The following is a 7,343-nucleotide window of genomic DNA, read 5'->3' on the forward strand; positions in this document are numbered from 1 at the left end:
ACTGAGGTCAAACTGGGACGCAACAACTTTTTAGCCTGGAGGACCAGTACTGGAAACTGCAGAAATCTCCACCCTCTTGTGAAGTGTAGACTATTTCCAAAGGACATTCAAGCTCCCATGTTTTTATATAACCTCCAAAAGCGGCAATTTTGTGGTAAAGGCTTTGAAAAATGAAGACAAAAGAACCACGTCCCCAGCGCCGACGAGCTCCATGACCCAGTGGTGAAGCTCCACTGTGCCACTGTGGCAACCACAAAGCACAAGCTTCAGATCCTCTAACCCAGGGCACTAGGTAAGGAGGGTTTAGCTCCAGGCACGGAGACTGGATATCAAACCAATCATTACAGAAACGGGACAGACGGGAAAACGTTTCAACTGATGAAAGCCAACGAGGGCCAGCTCAGAAATTCACAGCCACGTGATGCAGCCCCTGGAGCCAACACCGTCCTGCCACACCAGGACCAGCCTTGGGCTTCAAGGAAGAGAGGTTCAAACCCACACCAGTCCTGACCAGTTCAATTCTACCTCCACCTACCCAGTAGATTCAACTGCCCCTCTGAGCAGGAACCAATTTTCCTCTGTTAACTCCCAGAAGTCATCTTTATACCAGTGTCCATCCTCAGTTCTCAGGTCCCATTACCTTATTTTAGTGGGTGGGACTCAGCAGCCTGAGTCCATGGTTAAGGATCCCTAATCAGGGATCACCAGTGCAGGACTGTCTTTACACACAAATGTCAGTGTGTTCACATCTGGTTTTGGGTAGTTCACACCTGCCCTCCCGAGCATGAAGGAACAGGGTACAGAGACCCAAACTGCACCAGGCCCACACTGGCATCGGTCCCGGCTTGCAAAGGATAAACACACAGCCCAGGGCTCACTGGCCCTGGAATCAGCTGGTGCCCATTGATCTGGATAAAACACACACACACAACTCCTAGCTTTACCATCCTCCCTTCCCAAACACTTACTGAACACAGAGCTATGCAAGGAGATTGTTCTGCCTCTACCTGTTGCTAAGCTGCTGGATATCCCTTCTGAGTTCCTCCTCAGTTCACCCAACACTTGGCCAGTGTCAAAGTGTTGGCTGTTCCTCTCTTCTGTCACCAGGAGGGTCGAACCTTTGCACTGCTGGCCTATTGCAGTTTATGATCACACATACTAACGAAGTTCAAAGTAACAGCAGTGTCCTTTGGAGAGTCCCTTTTTCTCCAGGATCTTAAAGCATTTACGTATGTTGGCCAAGCAACATCCACTCTCTGAGGAGGGCTGACACCAGACTGCAGTTTTAAGCAGTGGTATGAAAAGGAGGGTGGTCCCACTGGAGCTCTGAGAACTGTTTTGAAAATGTTCAAACTGGAACAGTTGCAGCTCAATCCACCCTTAGCTGGACTCACCTGCAAGAGGGATCTGCACAGAGTGTGTAAACTCTGGCTCTGCCACCAGAGCTTGTTCCAACTGGCGCTGCAGCACTTCCAACTGCCACTGCAGCAGGACCCAACTGCCACTGCCCAACCGAATGGAGAGGCACAGAATCCTGACCGGAGGGGACCTCAGAGTTCATCTCGTTCCACCCCCTGCCATGGGTAGGGACACCTCCCACTAGCCCAGGTTGCTCCAACCCTGTCCAACCTGGCCTTGGACACTTCCAGGGGTGGGGCAGCCACAGATTCTGTGGCCAACCTGGGCCAGGGCCTCCCCACCCTCACAGGGAACACCTTCATCCCAACATTCAATCTAAACCTCTCCTTTTTTAGTGTAAAACTGTTCCCTTCTTGTCCTGTCACTGTCTGCCTGTGTAAAAAGTTGCTCTCTCTCTTTTCCATAAGTGCTGGAAGGTCTCCCCAGAGCCTTCTCTTCTCCAGGGGAACCCCCCCAGCTCTCCCAGCCTGGCTCCAGAGCAGAGGGGCTCCAGCCCTGGCAGCATCTCCGGGGCCTCCTCTGGACTCTCTGCAGCAGCTCCACGTCCTTGTGCTGTTGTTGCCAGGGCTGGGACAGCTCTGCAGGGAGGGTCTCACTGGGGAAGAACTCACTCCCACAGACATTCTACAACACCCCTCATTCTCCAGATAACACTTTGATCCATATATTTTAACTGCCTCAATATAATTTCTGCCATCTACATCCTGCAGAAACTGAACCAGGTCAGCTCAGTTCTTCAAGCACAGCTTTCCCAATCCTGGCTTTGGCAAGCTCCTGTGAATTCTTCACAGGAAAGCTTCCAGAAAATGTTTTCCCTCCTGTTTCAGCATTTTAATGCTGGATTAGGTGACCTGTCTAGACAGATGAGAAAATAACAGGGTATTTTGTGTGTAAAGAACCCTGATTTGGAAACCACCCCTACTCAGCCAACACCCTTTACTGTATGATCAGCAGGGGAAGGCAATTAAAATATAGGAGAAGCTTGAGCTTTCCAACCAGGATCCACGTTCCATTGTGAAACGAACAGGTGATATAAATACATGAATCCCCACTACGCTTTATTTCAGTATCAATTATACACTTTGCTGGGCTCCCAAGTTAAGACAAGAACATAAAACACAGTTCAGTGTGTTCAGTGCTCTCCCTTCAGCACTTGCCAAGCCACCAGTCAGGGCTCGAGCCAGTGAACATCACCAGGTCCCCTGGGACAAAGATAGTTTGGCTTTTTACTTTTTCTTAGTTGCCAAAAACAGTTGTTTCTTTCTCTTATTCTTTTGTGGTTTTTTTTGTTGTTGTTTGGTTGGTGGTTTTTTGTTGCTTTTTTGGGGGTTTGTTTGTTTGCTTGTTTTGTTTCTTTTCTCCTTTAATCACAGCGTAAGAAGTGTGTTGACTGTTGTACTGTGAGTCTCTCTCAGGCTGTAATTTTACTTTGTTTCCATCTAAGAGCAAGGGTAGCACTAAATCACAGCTTCGCTGAAAGTCAAATTTCCCCTGCTTTGTCTTGCTTATAGCCCTCCTGCCCAACAGCCAACAGGCCACAATAAAATATCCAAATACACATCTTCCTTTTGTCTTAAATATACAGTTTTGATCCTCTTACCTCATGTGTGTCTCAGGATATTTTAATCACTTCTACTCCCTTTCCTCAGTCTCTATCACCATGCTGCCCCTGCCTCTTTGTGTGCCATTACCCTTCATTTATCCCCTTCTATTTCCTTCTTCAAAAAATAAAACTCTTTAAAAAAAAAAAATCCCTGAAACCAACCCCTCCCTACAAAAGAAAATAAATCCTGAGCATAACTGCCGTTTCCCAGCAGCCAAATCTTTGCAAAAATATGTTTTCTAAGATGGGCATCGCTCTACCAACCCAGAATCATGGGTTTCCATTCCTGGCATTTTTACCCTTCAATCCTCTGAGCTCCCCATCCTTTCATCTCTGCTGATCTTAGCTATGAAAAGTTCAGAGGTGTGACAACTTCATGAGTTTTTTTTTTTTTCCCTCATTCTGCCAGTAAAACCTTGCAGGTCACAAGGAAGAAGCCAGAGAATTAAGGCAGTTCAGAACTGCCCTCCTTATTACAACAATGCTCTCTGACCAGGCTATTCTTCTAGGACCCTTCAGAAAAAGGTCACCAAGGCTCCAACTACATAAAAACACAAACCCCAAAATAAACAAAAGCATTTCTCAAGGAAATCTGCTATTCTTAGCTCACCCAAATGCTCCCGTGGTAGTACTGCTGTAGCTGTGATGATACAAAGATTTGGGCGAGGCAACGCTCTGGAAACAAGGCTTGTGTGCTTGGAGGCTGGGCTGGGGGTTGGCTGGGATTTGGGGGTTTGTTTGGGGTTGTTTTTCTTTTCCATCAGGATTGGTTGATCTTTAAATAAAGTGACCTTCCTTCAGACTTCAGGTTGTCTCATACCCATGGGCCACAGCTGTGAGCTCCTGGCATTCTACAAACCCTTGCATTATTTTGGGTGTCCAACTTGAATCTGCTGCCCTCAGCCTTTCCAGGTGATGGAGAAGAGGAGCAATCCATCCTGCTGCTCTCTGATACTCCCATCTCAGGATGGACAAGCTGAAAGGGGGCTTACAGACCATTTAAAACAGACCTCTAACCTTCCTGAGTGCTTTTACATGGTGTTAAATCAACAGTCTTCACATTAACAAGTGTAACAGCCAGTCTGGAGGGTGAGAAATGCGCCATCAACACAAACAAATTCCCTGCTGACTGCACAGACTGAGCAGCCCCAGCATAAAAAATGCACCAGAATCACTTTATTCCCTCCAGGTTTTGAAATGATGGGAATTAAGCATCATCCTTAATCAGAAAACTAGGCAACAATATTCCATGAGCTTGAAAGGAACTCGGGTAAAACCAGCAAGACTCAGCTGAAGGACTAAATGGCAGAACAAGAAACAAACACACTACTATTTTCTCATTATTTTAAGTGCAGCTAGTCAAGATCCTATCAGCACATGAGGGGGCATTGCACACACATGTGTTTGTAATGCAGGTTTGTCATCACAGCCTCAGAGTGTTTACAAACACAGAGGACTTGACACCAGAGGCTTCATTCAATTTAAGCAGAGTGAGACTGAGCAACCCAGAGCAGAAGCTAGGGGAAAAAAAAATCACAAGAAGAATAAAATATCTCATTTTTAACAGTGACGCTAATCAGCTGCTGAAATCCTTTTCACTACAGACAGAGAGGATGTTGCTTAAGCTTCCAAATCAGGATCCCAATCTACCACAGACATTTACAGTCCAGTTCCACCAGAAGACAGGGCTGTGGTGCTGGGAATGCTCCTGCCCATTCCACGGATGTGGCCAGGGCAGAGCTGCAAGACAAAATTTTCTGGACTTTGCACCTCAGGGATCTACCACGACGCAGAACTGTCTGTCTGTGAGCCCTGGCGTTATTAGCAGGGTGTTGTAGAGATGGAACACACATGCAGGTGGTTTCCAGAGATGCCTAAGGAATGAAAATTTGCATGCACCATCCAGTCCAGAGCATCTCCCGAGCCTCAGAAAGCAATAAAAAAAAGAATAATAATAATACCAACAAATTTTTTCATACAGAGTTTCAAAAGCCTTTTTCCAGTAGATGTAATAATCTCTATTATTTCATCAGCTGCATAAGGAAAAGTGGTTATCTGAAAGCTCTATTAGCTAAACCCATTTGCAAAAGCTCCACAGCAGAAACAGAAAGGTGACTTATTCAGCAGATGGAAAGACACTCCAATTTTTAGGCCATTAACTCATTACACAGCCCAGCACTACTTGTACTGAGCAAGTGCACAGTTGTAATGAGTAACCTTTGCCTAAGTAACTGCAGTAACAGAATTTTCAATTATCATCTCTAATGCACCTTTTTTTTTCCCTAAGCTGGGGGAGAAGTGCTTGGAAAGATTATTCTAGCTGGAGCAGTTTTATCTCTCATAACACCTTTCCAGGCTTCAGACTCAGGCTGTCCCCTGAGCATAGGTGAGGGCAGAACAGTGATCCTATCTCTGAGGAGATACAAAAATGAAGTGGAAGGGATTTGTGGGCTGGCCCCAGCACTGCCTGTCAGTGCCTCCCGACGCTGTTTGCTGTGGTTCTCCACAGCTCCTGGCACGACAAACAGGCATTTTGTAACTTCTCCCTCTTTCCCCCTTTCATCAGCCTTCTCAGACACAGGCACATTAATCCTTAGTGCCTGTTATTTCAAGATGCTCTTTCCAAGCTCTCCAGGCTGTAAACATGTCAAACTGGAAGATATGTCTCTTTTTCCCTCCTCCCTCCTTTTTCATCCAGCGGGTCGCACGTCAAACTCACAATCCTTTCCAGAGCCACCATTCACACCCTTTCAGGAGGAGGCAGGAGTGTTATTAACTGAACTCAAGTCCTGCACGTCAGGCAGACACTCAGGTGAGCCCACTCTGTTACAAACTGCCTTTGTACAGTGGCTGTGCAAACATCAGCCCGGGCTGCGACTGCGGCGCAACGGGAGCTTTATTGCATCGGAAGCTGACACACCTCGTTTACTCGACTACCTGGAGAGCTGCAGGAGCAGGATAATGGTCCTCAGCCTTCTACATACATACCAGAGCCCTTCCCAAGCTCATAAACCTGTGTCACTGAGGCACAAGCACCTCTGAGATCAAGGTTACCTCGTGTGACACCTGCACATGCCAGCAGCTCACCCCCAGCTGCTGGGCTGAGACTATCTGGAGAGTGGCACTTCATGGGCATCCTCAAACGAAAAAAAGGCTTTACCCAAGTCAGTATTTTGGTCTGAACAGGTTTGCCAGGTGGATGCAGCAGCTGGGACAGTCACTCAGCCCCAGACCAGCTCTGCTGCCCATTTTTGAAGGCAGCTGCCGGGTGTGGGCAGAGGGGACCTGTTTTGACAGCTCACAGAAACTCAATCGTTGGTCAGAGGCAGCCCCTGAAAGACCCTTCTCAAGCCAGGACCATCACCAGCACAGTGTCCTTGAACACAGTGTTTTCCAGTACTTGGAACAAGGAAGGCAGATGCAAAACCCCTGCCTTTCCCATCACTGTGACTCCATCCCCTTGCTCCTCGTCACCTCGTCACGCCTGACCAGAGCAAGGAGCCTCGTGGGTGCTGCACGGGCACACGTGAGCCTGAGTGGGCAATCCTCCCTGGCCCCAAGCAGGCTGTGGGTGCAGCACCTCCATCACCTCTGCAGCACCCTCTCCACTGCACCCCACACCATCACCACAGTCCATTTGTCCTGTGTGCCTGCCCTGTCCCCCACCAGCCCTGGGGAAGGAGAGATGACCACGCTCACCCTTCTCACCTTGGTGGCACAAACAGGCCAGCACTCCTGCTGCCCATGAGCAACTCATTAATCCCTTACATTTCCACAGGCAGGAGCTGCAATGAAGTGGTTTGATATCCAGAGAGCTTCTGGAATTTATAGGGGTGGCTGTGAGAGAGAAACTGAAGTTGAAACTGAAGACAAAAGCTACAATCCACTAAAATAAACCCAGGTAAAAGCCCAAGCCATCAAGCGTGGCTCGAGGCACTGAAAATGCAGATCTTCCATTAGCACCTACCAGCCCCAGTTACAAATTACTGACCCACCCCAATGACTGACACACAGGCTGGATCAGACATCAAGGAAGGAAAGGCTGTAACAACGCCCCACGTGTACTCCTGGCCAGCAGCGTGCCAAAAAGCTTCCTGTTCTTCCCATACGCCAAACCTGCAGCCCTCGTGCCCAAAACCTCCTCAGCATCCTGATTTTTTCAAGGCAGGAGAGAACTTCAGGCTGACTCTGAGCTCCTCTTCCTCAGAACGCGTCGCAAAAGAGGCAGAGGGAAATACAGCACTAAAAAAATACAGTCCAAACTCGGGTCTCCAGCCTTAGAAGTTGATCTTAGCTGGGTTTTTTGTTCATTTACCTGAAA

The 7,343-nt window shown here is 47.9% G+C and overlaps 1 protein-coding gene across 3 annotated transcripts in view; it reads right to left on the reverse strand.

Annotated features, from left to right (window-relative positions):
* Positions 1–7,343, reverse strand: part of SMOX (spermine oxidase) — a 42,080-nt gene that overhangs the window by 23,849 nt on the left and 10,888 nt on the right. Inside the window, exon 1 of one of the 3 annotated variants that reach the window (XM_027906295.1) lies at positions 1,395–1,528. The exons of 1 other annotated variant lie outside the window; for it this stretch is intronic. The gene's annotated coding sequence lies outside the window, so the exon portion shown is untranslated. Of the gene's footprint in view, positions 1–968; positions 1,137–1,394; positions 1,529–7,343 lie in introns of those variants that run through there. One more of the 3 variants, XM_027906297.1, reaches the window with a different exon arrangement.

The sequence above is a fragment of the Empidonax traillii genome, unplaced genomic scaffold (assembly GCF_003031625.1).
Source record: "Empidonax traillii isolate 1590-97213 ecotype Southwest subspecies unplaced genomic scaffold, ASM303162v1 scaffold1273:size490713, whole genome shotgun sequence".
Lineage (NCBI taxonomy): Eukaryota > Metazoa > Chordata > Aves > Passeriformes > Tyrannidae > Empidonax > Empidonax traillii.